Genomic DNA, 9363 nt, shown 5'->3' with positions numbered 1-9363 from the left:
ATTTTCAGAACAGGAGGAAAGGGAGACTGACAAACTCCAGTCTCCATTATTCTTCGAAATTGTGTAAAATTAAGCTGTGACTCAGACCCGTACAGAACGCCAGAGGTTTCCTGCCGGTAGGGAACACCTGTAACTTTTTTCCCACTCACCCTCTGAACTGTCTTCTTATGTTTGGAGAACTCACCATTGGAGTCTCAGCAAGACACAGGGTCTGCCTCCCACTCTATAGATGCTAAAAAAGCCAGCCAGCCATTTCTTTTGCAGGCCTAGGTTTGGCCAAGCAGATGCGCTGGCCCAGAATTTGACCCAAAGCAATAGAAATGTGGCAGATTTGTTCTAGTAGTTCTACCCAATTTCGGAAGGCAGCTGGGACAGAGCATCAGCTTATACACAGTGTTGGTGGGGGACGGCAGCTACAACATCAACTCTTTCTTGGCAGCAATGATGACCTTCCCAGACATGTTCCGGAGCCCTTGGCATGTAGCTTCTTTTGACCCCTAGCCGTCCCACGATTCTGTGAGCGATTGGTACGTCTTCAGTACCTTCATTTTCTGCCGTCAGAATCAGCCTCTGTGCTTACAACCAGGAACCCTAAAGGGACACAGAACTTCTGGAATAGTGACTTAGAATTAAAAAGACAGGAACCAGGGAATACAGTTTCTCTTAGAAGCTACATACTGCGCACAAAAGACATCCAGTTGAAGGTCAGAGTATCAGCAAAGAGACACGTGTATATTTTTCCTTCATGTAAGTCAAGGAGGTGTGTCCGGGAGGATATGTGGGGAAAAGGCCAGTTTCAGTGATAATCTAGAAACAATGAAGGGAAACCTTATCCCTTTATCTAGGTCCAGACTTAGATATCTAACTTACACAGTTAAAAATGCAGGAGTACAAAATAACTGTAGGCATTCTACAATTACATAAAACAAAAATACATAAAACAAAATAGAGTATACTAAACACATGAAAATAGTCCGCCTGGGGGAGGCGGACATAGGAGTGGGGAATGGAGTTGAAGGACATGGTTGCACAAACATGTGCAAAATGCAAGGCTTATGTCTGAAGTCCTCTGGCCCACAGGCCTGGTGACATTTCCTCAGTCCCTGCGATCTCCGATCTCCGAAAGAGAAAACAAAACTCTCCAGCTGACCAACCTTCAGGCTTGGAGATGAGCAAAGCAGCGGGGAGCCTGAGGTAACAATGGGATTGAACCACCAAGCTGCCAGCTCCCCACCCAGGTGCAAACAGACAGCAGGGGGTGGTCAGGATACCTGCCACGGGGATCCACCAGCAGAGGATGATGATGTCCAACACCCTCTTTTACCAACAAAACTCTTTCCATCTATGCCTAACTATAGTACAGTGATATTCTATAGAGTCATGTTTGGGGGCGATGAAAGAGTTTGGAAATAGATTGAGGTGAGGATTGCAATAACATCACGAATGTAACTAATGGCCCTGAATTGTATCCTTAAAATGCCAAGGTTTGTAAGCATGGAAGTTCCTTAAAAAGTTAAAAACAAAACTACTCTCCGATCCAGCAATTGCACTAGTAAGTATTTACTCAAAGGATACAAAAGTACTAATTCGAAGGGGTACATGCACCTTGATGTTTACAGCAGCATTATTAACCATAGCCAAACACTGGAAAGAGCCCAAATGTCCATCGACTGACGAATGGGTAAAGAAGTTGTGGTATACATATACTATAGAATATGACTCAGCCATCAAAACGTATGAACTCTTGTCATTTGCAATGACACGGATGGAGCTAGAGAATATTACGCTAAGCAAAGTAAGTCGGTGAGAGAGAGACAAACATCACTGATCTCGCTCAGATGTGAAATTTAAAAAAAACAACAACAACAACAAATGAGCAAAGGGAAAAGAAAGACAGAGAGGCAAACCAAGAAACAGGCTCTTAACTTTAAACAAACTGATGGTTACCAGAGGAGGGTGGGGGGATAGATGAAAAAGAGGATGGGAATTAAGGAGGGTACTTGTGATGAGCACTGGGTATTATATTTAAGTGATGAACCACTAAATTCTACACCCGAAACTAATAGTACACTGTATGTTTTTAACTGGAATTTTAATAAAAAATAGAAAAGAATGCCAAGGTTTGTCATATATATATTTTTACCACAATTTAAAAATATTAAAAATGACATACACTAAAAACCATTGGAATTACACACTTTAGATGGGTGAATTGTATGGTACGTGAGTTATGTCTCAACAAAACTGATGAAAATTATTCAAAGTATTTAGGATTTTTATTTAAACCATTGGCATTTGGTGCTATCCATCGCAATCTTTTGGGAACTGAGAAATTGCTCCTCCTGTCTGACAACTAGTCACTTCCTTTCGCAGCACATTAGACGGGTATATTAGAGACCACAGAAACACAAACGTCCCCAGGTTTGAAACACACCAGAGGGGCGCACCTGGGTGGCTCAGTCGGTTGAGCGGCCGACTTGGGCTCAGGTCACGGATCTTGGCACTTTATGAGTTCGAGCCCCGTGTCGGGCTCTGTGCTGACAGCTCAGAGCCTGGAGCCTGCTTCAGATTCTGTGTCTCCCTCTCTCTCTGCCCCTCTCCCACTCATGCTCTGTGTCTCTTTCTATCAAAAATAAGTAAAGTTAAAAAAAATTTTGAAACACATCAGAGGTTCATTTTTGAAAAGAAATGGAAGGGAACAGGGTCGCCTAACTGGCTGGCTCAGTCGGTAGAGTGTGCAACTTTTGATCTCGGGGTTGTGAGCTCGAACCCCACACTGGGTGTGGAGATTACTTAAAAATAAAATCTTAGAAAGAAAGAAAGAACCAGAAGGGAACAAATAAGTAGAACCTGGCAGAGACAGGCTCTCACCTAGAGATGGGTAGCACTGCCAGAGGGAAGTTAAGAAGTATCCAGTGGAAATGAAAACCACCCTTGGCAGTGATGGGCTTTTTATTTTAATCTATGAGATTTCAGTGAGCAGCTACTGGCTCCAGGCCCACCCAGCACAAGACAGCTCCCCTCATGGGATCACCTGTAGCTGTCGGGTCTGAGCTGCAATGGGAGGCCTGGGCCTGGCGAACCTCGCAGCTGTGCAGGGATCAGGGCACAGTTTCTCCATGTCTAGACAGGCTCCTGTGTTGGTCCTCCCCATTCCTACCTCCATGCCCTCAATCACGCTGCTCCCTACACCTGCAAAGTCCTTCCCACTTATCAGCGTTTCTCTGAATCCTACCCAACCCCCTTCTTCCCTAGCGCCCAGCTGGAGAGCCACCTTCAAGACAAACCAAACTGGTTTCAAAATCATTGTAGACACAGTTCCCAGATACTTTTGACCAGGCAGGGGACGGGGTGTGGGGGGTGGGGGGTGTGGAAATCAGAAGGGTCTAACAGGCTCTCATTTTTGGCAGGGGTAAGGCAAGCAGAACAGGGCTAAGGGAAAATACTGCCCCTACTATTCCCTACAATTCTCAGGAAGTGGTGTGAATCCTCCAAGTTTACACCCCCTAGGTTACCTAATGATCTTCTTTCAATATCATCTGCATTTCTTTAAAACTATACATATAATATATTTAGTGACTTTACATGTTAATTCAGTGTAATGGCCTGTCTTTACAAATCATCCTTCTGTAATTATAATGGGAAAAACAGGTTATGTGTACATTTTTTCTCTCCAAGTTTGACATCTAGCTTTTGTTAAATTCCTATTAATTGCTACTTTTGGGGGCTTCTAAGGAAATGTTTGCACTGCCCAGAACAGTTGCTTCCCAAGTTTTCAAAAGTTACACACGTAGAAAATGATAGGGGTGCCTGGGTGGCTTAGTCAGTTAAGCATCTGACTTCGGCTGAGGTCATGATCTGGCCATTCATGAGTCTGAGCCCCGTGTACGGGTCTGTGCTGACAGCTCAGAGCTTGGAGCCTGCCTCGGATTTTGTGCCTGCCTCTTTCTCTGCTCCTTCCTCACTCATGTTCTGTCTCTGTCTCTCTCTCAAAAAAAAAAATAAACATCAAAAAAAAGAAAAAATCACACACCTAGAAAATGATAATTATTTTTTATTTAGGAATACAAAAGCAAAGGGCTAAGGCAATCATATCCCCAATTCCTCTGCGCAGGGCCCCAACTCATTCATTCATTCATTCATTCATCCATCTATCTCCTTCATTCATTCATCCATCTACCAATCTATCTCCCTATCCATCCATCCATTCATCCATCCCTTCCTTTTTCCTTCATTCTCCCCTCCTATTCCCACTTCCCACAGACAACAGTTCTGAGTGTTTAATGTGTATTATTTTGTCTCCTGTGTTATTATAAAATGTATAGTTATTTCGTACTCCTGAATGTTCAGTTTGTGTAAGTGACATCATGTTGTAGATCTCATTTGCTTTCTTCCTTTATTCCCTGAGCACGGTCTTGCTGTGTCTACATCTAAGCTGTTACGTTGGATTTCACGGTGGACACCTCCCACGCCTAGCACCCACCCCCAGGGGTGGGCCCCTGTATTGCACCTGCCATGGCGATTGCCCTCGTACGTGTCCCCTTATGGACCTGAGAAGGATTTTTGAATCACAGGGGTTACAGATATTCGTCGTGAATAAGTACTGTCTACTGTTCTCCAGACTGTTGTCTACCCTAGTCTAAGAGCTGTGTGTAGCATTTCCTACAGGCCCACAACCATAGCCACACCTGGCATGGAAATGAGAATATTGATACGGACACCAGAGTGAAAAGATAAGAAAAATAGGCCCTGCCCTTGGGCAGCCTGAGGCCCTCCAGCCTCCCTGAGACAGAAAACCCATTCACATCACAAAGCATTTCTCTGTGTCACAACACAGATGAGGAATGCTGGGGTAGGATGCCCTCCCCACTGCTACTATCTTCTGAAAAAATGACTCAAGTCTCAGGATTGTGTGGAATGAGGGAGAGTCACTGTTAAATTTCTCAGGATGTCACTTTGGTAATCTCTGTTCCACCAGGAACAGTCACAATTGCTGACCATTCTGCCACCATCCTGGGAGCTATATCCATCTAAGGAAGAAGCATATGCGGACAGAACTGGTCAAGGCCTCACGGGCAAGGTTCTGAGGAACAAGCGGAATCCAGGCCTGCTTGACTGCAAACCACAATCTCTTCCTATGCCTTTGTGGGACATATTTCAAGAAGAAGGGGCAGAAATAAGGGCTGCTCAAGAAGTTAACTTTGCTCCTTGGGGAACGTGGAAATGTTCCTTGCAGAGCCACGACCAGGTTCCCCCATGAACGCTGCAGATTCCAAGAGCACAGGTGCCTTTCTTTTGCTTTGTCACCTTGGGGTTTTAGGGATTTCAGTATAGCAGTTGAGATACAAACCCGTAAACTTTATTTAGAAAAGTACGATGGGGGACGCCTGGGTGGCGCAGTCGGTTAAGCGTCCGACTTCAGCCAGGTCACGATCTCGCGCTCCGTGAGTTCGAGCCCCGCGTCAGGCTCTGGGCTGATGGCTCGGAGCCTGGAGCCTGTTTCCGATTCTGTGTCTCCCTCTCTCTCTGCCCCTCCCCCGTTCATGCTCTGTCTCTCTCTGTTCCAAAAATAAATAAAAAACGTTGAAAAAAAAAAAAAAAAAAAAAAAAAAAAAAAGTACGATGATCTGAGAACCATGGAGTTTGCTTTGTTAGGTTATTTGTGTGTGTGTGTGTGTGTGTGTGTGTGTGTATGTGTGTTGTTTTCCTTTAGAAGTGTAAATTAAGTGACTGATGTGTTTTCACGGTCTGTGGGTTGAGGCTGACGGAAAGAGTAAGATAGGTACCTTTTCCATTCCTAAATAATGGAAAGAAGGAAAAGATCCCCAAGAGTTTATTTTTTACAAAACCCTTTGGAAAAATCCTGGTTTATGGGGATGATAAGGAGGTAAATAGCTCAAGAGATGACATCTTCATTTATTCATATGAAATGTAAATGTTTGTTGCAGTCCGGAATGAGAATTTTCAGGCTATCCATATATATTAAGTTCCGGAAGAGGGAGACACATTTGCTTACATGCTTCTCTAGAAATGAAGATAATGTATTAACCAGGCAGAAAGCTAATCTAGTATGCTTGGCTTACATTTCGCAGTTTCTGACAGAACCACAGGCTGAGGATAAGGAGGGACGGACATAATCCCCTTCCTAGTAATGAAGTGTTTGTCTACTCGGGTCATCGCGGGCATACCGAGTGGTTCTCTGGATTTTCAGAACGGCATTTCCACCGTCTTTCCACCTTGGTTCTTTCATTAGATATATGATGTCCAATATATGTCATGGGGACTTAGGACATTAGTGTGAGAAAAAGAAATGGGACTTCAAAGAAAGAATACCAAAATAGTGACTCCAACAGTTATAATTACATGTACATAATTTAGACATGGTTAATTATGGTTTCCCATCTACATATTTAGAAAGACTGTAGATAGCATAATTTTTGGATGTGATAAGGTACGATGATATCAAAATACACATGCACGTGTCTACACAGATACACACATGCAAGACCAGAAGCCAGGGCGCCTGGGTGGCTCAGTCAGTTAAGTGTCCACCTCTTGATTTCAGCTCCGGTCATGATCCCAGGGTCGTGGGATTGAACCCTGTGTAGATCCCCCTCTCTTTCTGCCCCTCCCCTCTCCTCTTTCTCTCTCTCATTCTCACAAAAAAAAAAAAAAAAAAAAAAAAAGGAAAGAAAACACTCACATGTAACTTAACCAACACTGCCCCCACTTTTAGGCCATTTCTTTAGGGGCACAAAAGAGATCAGACAAATCTGAGTGGAGATTTTCAGGTACGGCGAGATATTGCTGTTTCCAAAAGAAAGGGAAGGACAGAACCGTTCAGTTTGTTTTCATGAGAGAAATCATGAAGAAACCAGAGGTGCTTACTAAGATTTTAGTTTAATGGGAAACACCCTGAGTGTTAGACCAAACCGAGATTGTCGCTTTCATCTGTACTTGAGATGTTGTAGAGTCACGCTGCCCTCCTCCATACTAAACAATTTGCACCTATTAAGTTCTTCCAGAGACAAGTGGGTCTGTGAGACAACATCATCCAGCCCAACGAAAGTGGCAGAACAGGATACCACATACTTTGCGGCTGCTACTGTAGTCTGCATGTGTTGGTGAGAGTTCTGCTCTATTTCCTGCTGTTCAAATGTTTTTAAAACCTCACTGCCATCTAATGACTTAGGACTTTTACATCCTGAGTGGGTCAGCATAACACTCTTATCTGGTGCTTAATCAAAAAGAAGGCTCTTATTGGGTTAGAAGAAACTGAATGGTAACTTGCAGGGACGGTTCAAAATAGCCTCCCGTGTGATGCTGGGCTTCTAAAAGGAAGGAAGTCTAACAGACAGACAGACATTCTTTACCAAAAAAAAAAAAAAAAAAAAAAAAAAAAAAGTTTAGTATTTAACAGGTCCCACATTTTCTTACAAATTCCTTAAATCATTTTCTAACACACTGCTTCAACTTCACCTTCGAGTAATTCTAAATACTTCGGTTGTAGCTATTTAGAGTTTTTGTACTCCAGAAAGGACAGAATTAGGCAGAACATGACTCTGTGATCTTCATTTTACCATAAACCATAAATTCCACGTTAGCACTAAACTAACATCGCATTAGACATGTGTGTTGTTTTATGTTAAATTGAGTTTCCTCTGGTTGCAAGTGACCAAAAAAAAAGGCCGGGGTGGGGGGGAGCTGAGGGGGGGAGAAGACAGAGAGAGTTTAAGCAAAAAAACCAAAGGGTGGAGGCACTTGTGGGAGAACCCAGGAGCATCTGCTAAATGCAGGGAAAGAGGGACACCAGGCTTTGAGAGGGCAGAGACAGAGCATCTCTGGGAACCTCGCTGAGCACAAACACAGGCAGAGATTTTCTGCATAAAGTGCTTGCTGCCTCAAATGGTTCTAGATCAATGAGAAACTGACTGTCCCTTCTTCCCTCAGGATTCAGCTCTGGACCAGTCAGCCTTGATGATAGGGTAGCACCAAAAAACAAAAACAAGACTTAGAAGAATCAAGAATCTACCCTTGTGGGCTAGGTGGGAAGTTCTTGGAGAGAAGGGGGCAGTCCAGTGCCACCCACACTTTGACTTTAATACTATAACCACATATTACGGTTAAAGGCAAGCCTTGCTAATATTCCATAGTAGAGTGATGAACACATTAAATGATGTGTTCTTTCCTAATATTTTATTTTCATGACTTCTTCTTGATCTCACAACCCTAAGATCATGACCTGAGCTAAAATCAAGAGCCAGACACTTAAGTAACTGAGCCATCCAGGGGCCCCTAGATGTGTTCATTTGGATTAGAGTTCCAATCTGTATGTAACTAAAACATCCTTTTATTGACTCCTACCCCCTTCCACCAATTAATTAGTGTTGGTTTTTTTTATCCTTCAAGGAATTGTTCATAAGAGAAGACATTAAAATAATTCTTAGGTTTACCTTTTCCTGAGGATGTCTTATAAGACCACACTTCCCCTGATCTAAATGAGAATTTCAAACATCTCCTAGGGATCGCTCAGTTAAGTTCAGTGAATGAGCGCTACTGTGAGCCCAAAGTAACAATTCTCACCACACTGTAAGTCCCTGAGTGCCAAAAGCTTGTCTAATTCACCTTTGGATCCCTGCACGCACCCTCAGGCAAGCTCAAAAAAACATTTGTCAAATAAACGTATCTTATTTATCTTTCCTATTCAGATTTACTCCTCAGAGGGAGGAAGAGCCATGTGGATTTAAACTTCAGGTGCCACACGGGACTGACAAACGGCATGCATGGGGAAAGAACTTCAGATGTATCTTAACACGTATTTCTCAAATTAAAGAAAAGCAGTAAATACAAAAGAGATGTCAAATTTTTTAACGTTTATTTTTGAAAGAGGGACAGAGTGCGAGTGGGGAGGGGCAGAGAGCCAGAGGGAGACACCGAATCTGAAGCCGGCTCCAGGCTCCGAGCTGTCAGCACGGAGCCCCACACGGGGCTCAAAATCTCGGGATCATGACCTGAGCCAAAGTCGGACAGACCGACTGAGCCACCCAGGCACAATACATAGAGATTTTATATATAAAGGGTCTTCAGTCAGATTGAAGAGACCGAACAAGGTTTATAAAAAGACCCCTCAAGAAACTCAAGGCTTTGCCTCGAAGCCAGATGAGTTGCCCCCAAAGCAAGCTCCAGAATAGAGGACGCACAGTGGGCTGGAAATGTGGGGAAAGACCCATGTGAGAGGTGGAGCCACTCAGGCTGCAAAGGTTGGGTGAGAGTCAGACCCGTGACAAGCCCACCACCCCAACCTCTGCAGGGGTTCCTAAATAGTCATGACCTTGCTTTTTTCAGTGGGATGATGAGTCAAAC

The 9363-nt window shown here is 43.7% G+C and overlaps 1 long non-coding RNA gene across 1 annotated transcript; it reads left to right on the top strand.

The window, feature by feature from the left end:
* The first annotated feature begins 1261 nt into the window (after positions 1–1261).
* Positions 1262–8789, top strand: LOC122200229. Its single transcript, XR_006193756.1, has 3 exons — positions 1262–1419; positions 4979–5284; positions 8709–8789. It is a non-coding gene; the product is annotated as an uncharacterized LOC122200229 (long non-coding RNA).
* The last annotated feature ends 574 nt before the right edge of the window (positions 8790–9363 follow it).

The sequence above is a fragment of the Panthera leo genome, chromosome A1, assembly GCF_018350215.1.
Source record: "Panthera leo isolate Ple1 chromosome A1, P.leo_Ple1_pat1.1, whole genome shotgun sequence".
NCBI classification, from domain to species: Eukaryota; Metazoa; Chordata; class Mammalia; order Carnivora; family Felidae; genus Panthera; species Panthera leo.
The sequence above is the reverse complement of the archived record's forward strand: the minus strand, read 5'-3'. Positions and strand labels throughout refer to the sequence as shown.